The sequence below is a fragment of the Sturnira hondurensis genome, unplaced genomic scaffold, assembly GCF_014824575.4.
Source record: "Sturnira hondurensis isolate 20B ecotype Veracruz unplaced genomic scaffold, ASM1482457v3 Scaffold0000867, whole genome shotgun sequence".
Classification (NCBI taxonomy): Eukaryota; Metazoa; Chordata; class Mammalia; order Chiroptera; family Phyllostomidae; genus Sturnira; species Sturnira hondurensis.
The window spans coordinates 1,582,492-1,594,917 of record NW_028073498.1 but is presented as its reverse complement, the minus strand read 5'-3'; the positions used below and the strand labels follow the sequence as shown (position 1 = coordinate 1,594,917).

At 38.7% G+C, this 12,426-nt stretch overlaps 1 protein-coding gene across 1 annotated transcript in view; it reads right to left on the bottom strand.

The window, feature by feature from the left end:
- MKRN2 (makorin ring finger protein 2) overlaps window positions 1–12,426 on the bottom strand; it is a 47,116-nt gene that overhangs the window by 32,839 nt on the left and 1,851 nt on the right. The gene's annotated exons all lie outside the window — the stretch shown is intronic.

Sequence of the window (12,426 nt, the reverse complement as noted above, 5' to 3'; positions counted from 1 at the left end):
GGACAGAAGTGAGCAGTGTGAAATATTCAAGGTGATGAAAAGCAAGGACCTACAACGAAGCATCCTTTACCCAACAAGGCTATCATTTAAAACTGAAGGAGAAATGAGGAGGTTCCCAGACAAGAAAAAACTAAAGGAGTTTGTTAACACCAAACCAGTACTGTAACAAATGTTAAAGGGCTTGCTTTAAAAAGAAGAAAAAAGGAGAAAAAATAAGAGGAAAACAGTATAACAATAAATTGGCACTACATATGTATCCATCAATAATCACCTTAAATGTAAATGGCTTAAATGTTCCAACCAAAGAACAGAGAGTAGCTGAATGGATAAGAAAACAAGACCCACATATATGCTGCCTCCAATAGATCCATCTCATATCAAAAGATACACACAGACTAAAAGTAAAGGGGTGGAAAAAGATATTTCATGCAAATGTAAAGAAAAAAAAAACCTGGGGTAGCAGTACTTATATGAGACAAAATAGAATTTAAAACCAAGGCTATAGTAAGAGACAAAGAAGGACACTACATAATGATAAAGGAAAAGAATCCAACAAGAGGATACAACCCTAGTAAACATTTACGCAACCAACATAGGGACATCTAAATAAGTGAAGCAAATTTTGATGGGCATAAAAGGAGACACAGACAGAAATATAGTCATAGTTGGGGATTTTAACACCCCACTGACTTCTATAGCTAGATCTTCCAGGCAGAAAATCAACAAGGAGACAGGGGCCTTAAATGACACATTAGACCAAATGGATTTAAGTGGTATTTTCAGAGCATTTCACCCTAAAGCAGCAGAACATACATACTTTTCAAATGCACATGGAACATTTTCTAGGATAGACCACATGTTGGGACACAAAACAAGTTGCAATAAATTTAAGAAGGTTGAAGTCATATCAAGCATCTTCTCTGACCCCAATGCTATGAAACTAAAAATCAATCACAAGAAGAACAAAAAAACATGCAAAGACATGGAAGCTAAATAATATTATTAAAAAATGAATGGGTCAACAAAGCCCAAAGTGAAATAAGGAAATAAGAAAGATCAAAGCAGAGACAAATGAAATAAGAGCAAAAAAAAATGGCACAAAAGATTAACAAGATTGACAAACCTTTAACCAGATTCATCTAGAGAAAAAAAACGACCTCCAAAAATAATACCTGAAATGAAGACGGAGAAATAACAACTGACACCTTACAAAGGATTGGAAGGAAATATTATGAACTATATGCCAACAAACTGGACAACCTGGACAAAATGGATACATTCCTAGAAATAGTCTTTCAAAACTAAATCAGGGAGAATCAGAGAATCTGAACAGACAGATTACACCTAGTGAAACTGAAGCAGTATCCAAAAGACTCCCAACAAACGAAAGCCCTAGACCACATGGATTCATAGAAGAATTTTACCAAATATTCCAAGAAGAACAAACACCTCCTCTTCTCCAACTATCTCATAAAATTAAAGAGGAGGGAAGGCTCCCAAACTCATTTTATGAGGCCAGCATTATCCTAATTCCAAAACCAGATAAAGACACTATAAAGAAAGAATATTAGAGCTCAACAAAGTATTAGCAAACTGAATACAGCAATGCATCAAAAAGCTCATACACCATGATCAAGTGGGACTTATTCCAGGAATGTATGGTTGGTACAACCTTCACAAATTAATAAATCTGACTCATCACATAAACAAGGTGAAGGATAAAAGCCACATGATCATATCAATGGATACAGAAAAAGCATTTGATAAAATCCAGCACACATATATGATAAAAACTCAGCAAAGTGAAAATAGAGGGGACATATCTAAACATAATAAAGGCCATATATGACAAACCCACTGCCAGCATCATACTCAATGGGCAAAAAATACAGGCATTTTCCTTAAGATCGGGAACAAGACAGCGATGTCTGCTTTCATGTCTTATTTGACATAGTACTGGGAAGTCCTAGCCACAGCAATCAGACAAGAAGAAGAAATAAAATGCATCCAAATTAGAAAGGAATAGTAAACTGTCTTTATTTGCAGATGACATGATACTATACACAGAGAATCCCAAAGATTCCACCAAGAAACTACTAAAAGTGATAAATGAATCCAGCAGCAGGATACAAAATTAATCTCCAAAACACAGTTGCATTTTTATATGCCAATAATGAACTTACCGAAAAAGAAAACAATTCATTCATAATTGCTTCAAAAAGAATAAAATACCTGGGTAAAAACCTAACCAAGGATGTGAAAAACCTGTACTTGGAAAATAAGACACTGAAGAAGATACAAGTAAGTGGAAGCACAACTGTGTTCATAGATAGAAAGAACATCCTTAAAATGTTCACACTACCCAAAGCAATCTATAGATTCAATGCAATTCCTGTCAAGATGCCAATGACAGTATTTCACAAAACTAAAATATTTCAAAAATTTATATGGAGCCACTAAGGCCTCACATAACAAGTGATCTTGAGAAAGAAAAACAAAGTTGGAGGAATCACGCTACCTAATATCATACTATATTACGAGGCCTTAGTAATCAAAACAGCCTGGTACTGGCACAAAAACAGACACATGGACCAATGGAACAGAACAGAGCGCCCAGGAATAAACCCACACATTTATAATCAATTAATATTCAACAGAGGAACCAAGCACATATAATGGACTAAAGATAGTTTCTTGAATAAATGGTCTTGGGAAAACTGGACAGATACATGCAGAAAAATGAAACTAGACTACCTTCTTACACCAAACACAAGAATTCGAAATCAATCAAAGATTCAAATGTTAAACCCGAAACCATAAAAATCCTAGGAGGAAACAGGCAGCAAAATCTTGGACATTGCTTGCAGCAATTTTTTATCAGATGTATCTTCCCAGACAAGGGGAATAAATAAAAAAAATAAACAAATGGGATTACATCAAACTAAAAAGTTTCTGCACAGCAAAGGAGATCATCAACAAAATAAAAAGACAACCCACAGAATGGGAGAACATATTCACTAATACATTTGATAAGGGGTTAATATACAAAATTTATAAAGTACTTACAAAACTCAACACCAAAAGAACGACCCAATTAAAAAATGGGCAAAGGACATGAATAGACACTTCTCCAAGGAGGACATACAGAGGGCCAACAGACACATGAAAAAATGCTCCATGTCACTAATCATCAGAGAAATGCAAATGAAAACCACAATGTGACACAGTTTCATACCTGTCAGTATGGCTATCATCCATAAATCAACAAACAAGTGCTGGCAAGGATGTGGAGAAAGGGGAATCCTTTCACACTGTTGGTGGGAATGCAGATTGGTGCAGCCACCATGGCAAGCAGTATGGAGTTATCTCAAAAAATCAAAAACGTATGTGCTTTCTGACCCAGCAATCCCACTCCTGGGAAGATATCTGAAAGAACACAAAATGCTAATTCGGAAAAACATAAGCTCCCTTATGTTCACTGAAGTGTTATTTACAATCGTCAAGATATGGAAGCAGCCTGAGTGTCCATTAATAGATGAGTGGATAAATAACTATGGGACATTTACACAATGAAATACTACTCAGCCGTAAAAAAAAAAAAAAAAAGAGTATTCTACCCTTTGCAACAGAATGGATGAACCTAGAGAATATTATGCTAGGTGAAATAAGCCAGAGAAAGACAAATACCATATGATTTCACTCATATGTGGAATCTAATGAATGAACTGAACTACCATGGAAAATGTGGACACAGTCATAGATGGAGAGCAAAATGACAACTGGTTGTGGGGGGGTGTGGAGGTTCGGGTGTGGAGGGATTGAGCGAAAAGGAAAGACTCATGGATATAGACAACAGAGTGGTGACTGCTGGGGGAAAAGAGGGGGGGCGGTGGGGATCTAAGGATACTAAATGGTAACAGAAAAAAAATACAATAAAGATTAAAAATAGTCCTGGCTAGTGTGGCTCAGTGGACTGAGTGCCAGCCTACGAACCCAAAAGTCGGCAGTCCAATTCCCAGTCAGGGAACATGCCTGGGTTGCAGGCCGGCTGCGGACATGTTAGAGGCAACTGATCGATGTATCTCTCACACATTGATAATCTCTCTCTCCCTCTCTCTAAAAGTAAATAAATTAAATAAATAAATCTTAAAAAAAATAAGAGAGAGATCAGAGTAGACACAATCAAAAGCCTAAAAAAAAAAACCCCAAAAGATCAATAAAACCAAGCTGGTTCTTTGAAAAGATAAACAGAATTGATAAACCTTTAGCAAGACTCATCAAGAAAAAAAGAGAGAGGGCCCAAATAAATTCAGAAAAGAAGTGACAACCAACACCACAGAAATACAAAGGACTGTAAGAAAATACTATGAACAATTATATATCTACAAATTAGACATCCTGTAAGAAGTGAAGAAATTTCTACATATACACAATCATTTGAGACTAAATCAGGAAGAAACAGAAAATATGAACAGACCAATAACTACTAACTAAATCAAGTCATCAATCAAAAACTCCCCACAAACAAGTCTTGGACCACATGGCTTCACAAGTGAATTTTACTATACTCCAAGAAGAATATCTATCCTTCTCAAACTACTCCAAAAAACTGAAGAGGAGGGAAAGTTTTCAAACTTATTCTATAAGGCTGGTATTACTCTGATTCCAAAATCTGATGAAGACACTACAACAAAAGAGAAAATTATAGGTCAATATCCCCCGATCAATAACAGATGTAAAAATCCTCAATGAAATATAAACCGAATTCAGTAATACATTAAAAAAAACATACACCATGATTAAATAAACTTTATTCTTGGTTGCAAGATTAGTTCAATACCTGCAAGTCAATATAATACATCATATAAACAAAATGAAGACAAAAATCAATACAGAACAAGCATTTGACAAAATCTAATGTATATTTATGATAAAAACTCTCAGCAAAGTGGAGATAGAAGAAACATACCTCCAACATAATAAAGGCCACATATGACAAACTCATAGCTAACATCATACTCAACAGTTAAAACCTAAAATGCTCTGACTGGTGTGGCTCAGTGGGTTAAGCGCCAGCCCACAAACTGAAAGGTCACTGGTTTGATTCCCAGTCAGAGTACATGCCTGGGTTGCAGCCAGATTTCTGGATGGGGGCGTGGTTCTCTATCACAGCGATGTTTCTCTCCCTTTCTTTCTCCCCTCTATTCCTCTCTCTTTGAAAAGTAAATAAATAAAATCTTCCCTGGCTGGTATAGCTCAGTGGATTGAGTACGGCCTGCGAACCAAAGGGTCGCTGGCTCGATTCCCAGTCAGGGCACATGCCTGAGTTGTGGCCAGGTTCCCAGTAGGAGGCACATAAGAGGCAACCACAAATTGATGTTTCTCTCCCTCTCTTTCCCCTCTGTCTAAAAATAAATAAATAAATAAAATCTTTTTTAAAAAGCTAAAAGCTTTTTCTTTTGGATCAGGGGCAAGACAAGGATGTCCACTGTCACCACTCTTATTCAACACAGTATTGAAATCCTAGCCACAGACCAGACAAAAACAAAAAATATAGATAAAAGGCATGAAAATAGAAAACAAAGTATAATTGTTATTATTTGCAAATAACATACTACAGAGAGAGAACCCTAAAGATTCCACCAAAACAACCAACAGAATAAGTGAATTCAGTAAAGTAGCAGGATACAAAATTGGTATTTCAAAGTTGCTTTCATTTCTTTTTATTTATTTATTTTTAAAGATTTTATTTATTTATCTTTAGAGGGGAAGGGAAGGAGAGAGGGAGAGAAATATCAATGTATGGTTGCCTCTGGTGTGTCCCCTGCCGGGAACTGGCCTGCAACCCAGGCATGTGCCCTGACTGGGAATCAAACTGTGATCCTCTGGTTCGCAGGCCTGCTCTCAATCCACTGAGCTACACCAGCCAGAGCTCATTTCTTTATATACTAATTATGAACTATCAGAAAAAAATTTAAAAAACAATCCCATCTATAATTATATTAAAAAGAATAAAATGGCTAGGAATAAATTTAACCAACTAGGTAAAAGACCTGTAACTGGAAAACTATAAGAAATTAAGGAAACTGAAGAAAATACAAATAAATGCAAGGACATAGGTGATCATGGATGGGAAAAATTAACATCATTAAAATGTCCCTACTACCTAAAACAATCCGCAGATTCAATGAGATCTCCATCAAAATACCAATGGTATCTTTCACGGGAGTGAAGCAAGTAATCCTAAAATTCATATGGAACCACAAAAGATGCTAAATAACCAACATAATGTATCATGCTACCTGATTTCAAACTACACTTCAAACTATACGAAACAGCCTGGTACTGACATAAAAGCAGACATACAGATCAATGGAACACAATAAACAGCCCATAAATAAACCCATGCCTATATAGTCAAATCTTTGACAAAGAAGGCAAGTATATACAATGGGGTAAAGACAGTCTCTTCAGAAATATTGTTAAAGAACTGGACAGAGCCCTGGCTAGCGTGGCTCAGTGGACTGAGTGCCGGTCTGTGAACCAAAGGGTCACCAGTTTGTTCCCAGGCAGGGCACATGCATGGGTTGCGGGCCAGTTCCCAGCAGGGAACACAAGAGAGGCAACCATATACTGATATTTCTCTCCCTCTCTCCTTCCCTTCCCCTCTAAAGATAAATAAATAAAATCTTTAAAAAATGCAAATTAAAAATATAACTACTACATGGCCCAGCAATTCCACTTATGGATATTTAGCTGAAGACACCCAAACACTAATTTGAAAAGACATATGCACCCCTATATCTTTGATTCTTTGATTCACTGTCTGTGGGATGGGTGAAAAAGGTGAAGGGATTAAAAATTACAAAAAAGCAGGGATGTAAAGTATAGCATAGGGAATACAGTCAATAATGTAATATCTACATATGGCATCAGATGGCTATGAGATTTATCAGGTTCATCACTCTGTAAGGTATATAAATATTTAATTACTATGTTGTACACCCGAAACTACTATAATATTGTACATCAACTGTAATTGGAAAAGTTAAAAAAAATAGAAACTCTAGGTCCATTATAAAAAAGGCCTATACCAAAGGCTTTTTTTACTCACAATACTGATTTTAACTGTGCAGAACACAGTTCACATGTAAAGTTAAGCCTGCTATCCTTAGAAGGGCTTGCCTGCAAGGCTGGCCCCTGCCTAGCATCTGGAACTTGGCTGGTAAACAGTTCTCTACAGTGATATAAAAATTCCCCAAGTGATAAGACTAGCTACGGTCTCTTAACTGCACAATGTGGTTAATGTTAAGCATCTGCTTTCTTTCTGGGAATCTAGAATTTTGGTAGAAGCTAAGAATAGTGACCAGCTTGGGCAATGAATCCCTGATGGGCTTCCCGGGACACATGTTGCTGCATTTTAGTTGCTGGGGGCAAAGCATGCTGTGTGATCTTTTATGGGAGACAGTAAAGGCAGGAGGCCTGCACACAGGCTCCTCAGATGCTGCCCATGTCTTTTTCCCTTGCGATCCAACTGTGACTCCTTACTCCGTCACTGTAATAAATCTCAGCCCTGAGTACAACTACAGGAGTCAGTCCTGTGGGTCTTCCCAGCTAATCTCTGGACACAGAGGTGGTAGGTCCTGAACACACAAATGTATTATACTTCTAAAGTTTGATAATTCTTTCTGGAAAATGCTACTCAAAACTAAGACTGCAATACTATTTCAATCATCCTCAAATATGGTCATCTTTGATTTTAAAAGGTATAAAAGTTAAAAAAAATCAGTGCCAAGAACCAAGCCTGAATGACAAATACTGATTTTAAGCAGGCAGAAAATAATTAACATGGCAGGTATTAGGATTAGTAAACTCATAAATACTGGAAGAGAACAGGCTCAAAATGGCTACATAAACAGTTCCACAAAAGTGAGATCTTCCATATATTTCATTAATGGTTTCTATTAGAGTAACAAGGCAAGGTTTCCTGAAAAACAAACAAACAAACAAACAAAGTAGGAGACAACCAGAAGTCCTCTTCCAGATACTATTTGTTAACCAGCCATGTAAGAGGAGAGAGAGGTTTTGTTGGTCATACAATGATTCCTTTTATGATTCTACCACTACATCCCATAAGTCATATTCAGAAATTTTGCCTTCCAAATTGCATTCACTATCTTTCCCTTAATAAAACAAATGTTTAACCACCAACCAGAGTTTCTGGTTAGAGTTGCCTCTTATTAAACTGGTGACTTCAAGCAGGCCATTTCACTTCTGTAAGTGACTGAGCTCAAATTTAAAGAGGTTCAAAAATAACTTCTAGACCACCATTACTACCTTTAAGAAAGGTGAGTGTGAAATGAGCATTATGTAGGAGGTGAAGCCAGCCTAGTCTTATTTCTGTAGCGTATGTCACTCCCCAGAGACAAATACCAAACCAACTGGAGCACATCCTGCTTCACCTTTGGGGTATTTTTATCAACCACTTATAGCCATCCCTCCCCATCTACATTGTACTAAACTTAATCCAGGCCTCTTTCACATTATACTTTGTAGTGAATTCCCACCTGCCTACTCTTCCTCATGGCCAAACCATCCATCCCTTATATTTTCCTCAAAGTCATGAATTGGGGCAGAGGATGGGGGCCGTGAAGTACATAGCTAGACACTTAAAAAATCAGGGAGATTCTTTCTGGGGGACACTCCAAAGGGGTCTGTTGTTCTCGGTTTCAGCTGGTATGCCTATTATATGCTGCAAAGTGTATCTGTTCCTACTTGCCACAGAACCTCCAGCAGCTGTAGCTGTTGCTGAAAAAAACAGAATCAACCTGGTTTCTTGCAGGCCTTCTAGTGGTGCCTGTCTTGAGCAAAACACTTTGCAAATCATCCCCAAGTATATGGGTAATTTGAATTCTCCCTGTCACCTTCTGTTATATTTTTCTATACATTTTCCCAGGCTTAAATTTCTGGCTTTTTGCAAACAGATTCGTCAAGGGGGAAGGAAGCTAATGCTAGGCATGGTAGTGGACTTGAAACAGATGTACTAGAAACAGGGATGAAATGCAGTGAGGTGGTTAAGTGAAGACTCTAAAGTCAGCTTGCTGTGTAACCTTCAGCAAATTATTTAAATCTCTAAGCCTCAGTTTCCCTATCTGTAATATGATTACAATAATTGTACTTCATAGATTTCTGTGATAGACTACTGTGAAGTTTAGCTTAGATAACGCATGGAAGTGCTTAGCTTAACATACTGTAAATGCTCCAAGATGGTTTGTAGTTATTTAATGTCTTCGCCAACCCTGCTGGTTAGGCATCACTATCCCCCTTTTACAGATGAGGAAACTGTGGCACCGGTGGTTGTCAGGATCAGAATCCAGAACTGCCCAACTCTGGAGCTCAAGTTTTTCCTACCACTTACTGGCCAAGATGCCCCACGTTTTGTGACTTTCAAAGAATCAAAAACTCTAGGCTTGACTGTCTCAGAAAACTGAAATTCTAGGTCTTCTACTAGTAATAAGACAAAGAAACTGAGGACAAAAAAAAAATGGTTACCAAGCCATAATAAAGGCCTGCATCAGTGCTTTGAAACAGAATGAAAGACAGGAAATTGTTAGGAAGGTGAAATCAGCAAAAATGGTCCCCATGATATTCTGGACAGACTGCCATGCCAAGGAATTGGAGAGTTGACTAACATCACAACTTGCCATTCCAGACAATAAACATATACAGTGTCTTTGTCATTAAGTCTGGAAATTCTAGCACCTCACATCTACCTCTTAGAGAGATATGTGTATTAGAATGGGCATGTAAAGGGGTGCTGAGCTGGAGGTACCCTCAAATGGAGAAAACCCCTACAGCTATCACTTGAGGGATGAGGGAAGCAGAGCAGGGCCACTGAGAGCATATCTGAAGAACTTGGCCAGTGTTTTAATAAGGTTAAAAAGCTGTGCCAGCACTTGGAGCCAGGGAGAAGGGCATGACTCTAACTGGGGATGCAATGTAGCTGGAGCGGGCTTCCTACACCCGTGAGAGCAGCTTGGAGGGAGCTTCTGCATCACAGGGCGATGCTTGCTCAGACTAATAATAGCAGCCAAGAAAGACAGAAGAAACCAGACTACTGGTAGGTGTAACCCAGTGTAGTAAGAGTAAAAAATGGAATTATGGTCCTGGCTGGTGTGTCTCAGTAGATTGAGCGCCAGCCTTTGAACCAATGGGTTGCTGGTTCAATTCTCAGTCAGGGCACATGCTTGGGTTGCAGACTGGGTCCCCAGTAGGTGGGGTATGAGAATCAACCACACATTGATGTTTCTCTTACTCTCTTCTTCCCTTCCCCTCTCTCTAAAAATTCTAAAAATAAATAAATAAATTTAAAAAAAGAAAATAGACTTATGGAGGAAAATCTGGGTTGGGATTTAAACACAGGCGTGGCAGCGTGCTGGGGACTTTTTTTTTTTTTTTACCATGTGGCTTGGGAGCAAAGAGGTGCTCTCTCAACCATGTGGCTCACAAAGCAAGAAAGCAGGATGTATAGGCCGTACAGAGCTGTCTCTTGGCCATGCAGTTTGAAAGGATGCAAAAGAATTCCTCAGATCACTATAAGGATGCAGTTTTGAATTAAGAATGGGTTCTTAGCCAAGCTACAGACATCTATTTTCTTTTCCTGAGAAATGGTACCCTTGACTGGCCTGGTTTGGCAGAGGGAGGCAGGACTGTGTGTGTGGGTCTGTGGGTGCTTTAAAGGGATTTTGGAATTTAACGGCGACATTCCACTTCTTCTCTAAACCTGTATAATTTTTGAATAAACAGTTCCTTTCCTTTTTACCCAACTCTAGCATTGAAAGCCACAATTCCCACAATTTTCTTGGGCAAAAAGAACCAAGTAACAAGACCCCCAGGGGTGGCGGTGGGGGAATGGCTGGTGTTGGTTCTACAACAGTATCTGAAGCCCAACGTGGGGCAGATAACTGCCTGTGGCAGACTGACCCCCTCAGATGTGGGAAGGACTAAGGTAACAAGATTCCCTGGGCGGGGGGGGGGGGGGGGGGGGGGCAGTTTCTGTAATAGGAGCAAAACGACACTGTCTTGCTTCTATTCAGAATAAGCATGTACATCACATTTCAGTCAGGAACACAAAGCAGAAAACGCTTTGTACCCTGAGATAAACCAAAAACAACTGTTTTGGTCTGGTCCACCAAGTAAATCATACTTTGAACATTTCCTATAAATTCTACTGTCTGGAAATAAGACTTTAGTGAATAAGGTAATAAATAGAGAAAAACTCTTCCACCATGAATGTACTAATGTAAACCTGGCCAGGTTTACTAATGTTTACCTGGTACTCTTGGTAACATTTCAGGGTTTGTTTGTTTTTTCATTTAAATCTGTGTTTTGTTTCTATCTGACCAGGCAGTTCTTATGAGGGCTGATTCCTTCACACCCCTTTGGCAAGTGAACCTCCTTTTTGCATGTTTTCCTTTTATATGAGCAAACTGAAAGCTTTGAAAATTCCTGTAGTAAAGAAATTTTCATTTAGTATTTCCCAAATTTATTTAGAGGCCATACAGTCTACAAGAACACAAACTACGATGCCACAGCTCTGCCACCTGGAAGCTGAATGACATTGGGCAATCACTTTAATGCTAGGGCTCAGTTTCATGATTTATGGAATAGTCCTGATCGGTGGATTACAAGCAGTATCGCTGGTGGAGCAACCAGCACATTATAAAACCATGCCCCCCCCCGCAACATTGGTTTGTACTTAAATAGAAGTGATCCCTTCCCAACATTCCAACCCACTCTTAGTTTTATATGCAACAATGTCCTGTAGAACACCCCTGTTTGGGAAATGCAGATTAAAGCTTTCAGGTCAGACCAACTCCTGATGCAGGAGGAGGCTGATTTAAGTTTTTGTTCCTACAGTTTAGATGTGAAATTTGGGGCAAGTCTCAAGTCTTTCTGACTATAAGATTCTCATATCTGTGAAAATGGATACTACACAGAGTTGAGATTTGATTATAAAGCATTATATAAATGTGCATTGTTTTGTGGTCCCATCTTAGGAGGAATAGCCAGAATCTGCTCCAGTCCACAATAACTAAGAAATTGCTCCAACAGGGCCCTGGCTGGTGTGGTTCAGCTGGCTGGAGCATCCTCCAGTGAACCAAAAGGTCACAGGTTAGATTCCCAGTCAGGGTATACACCTAGGTTGTGGGTGTATATGTATATCCCTGGTTGAGGTGTGTATGAAAGGCAACCAACTGATATTTCACTCACACCAATGTTTCTCTACCTCTCTCTCCCTTCCCCTCTAAAATCATGTTGTTAGGTGAGGATAAGAAAAATAAAAAATAAAGCATGAGGTAAATTGTATTTATTTCCATTACCAATTAACCCCCTTATACCTCCCTCCCCCCAGAGGTGATTAAA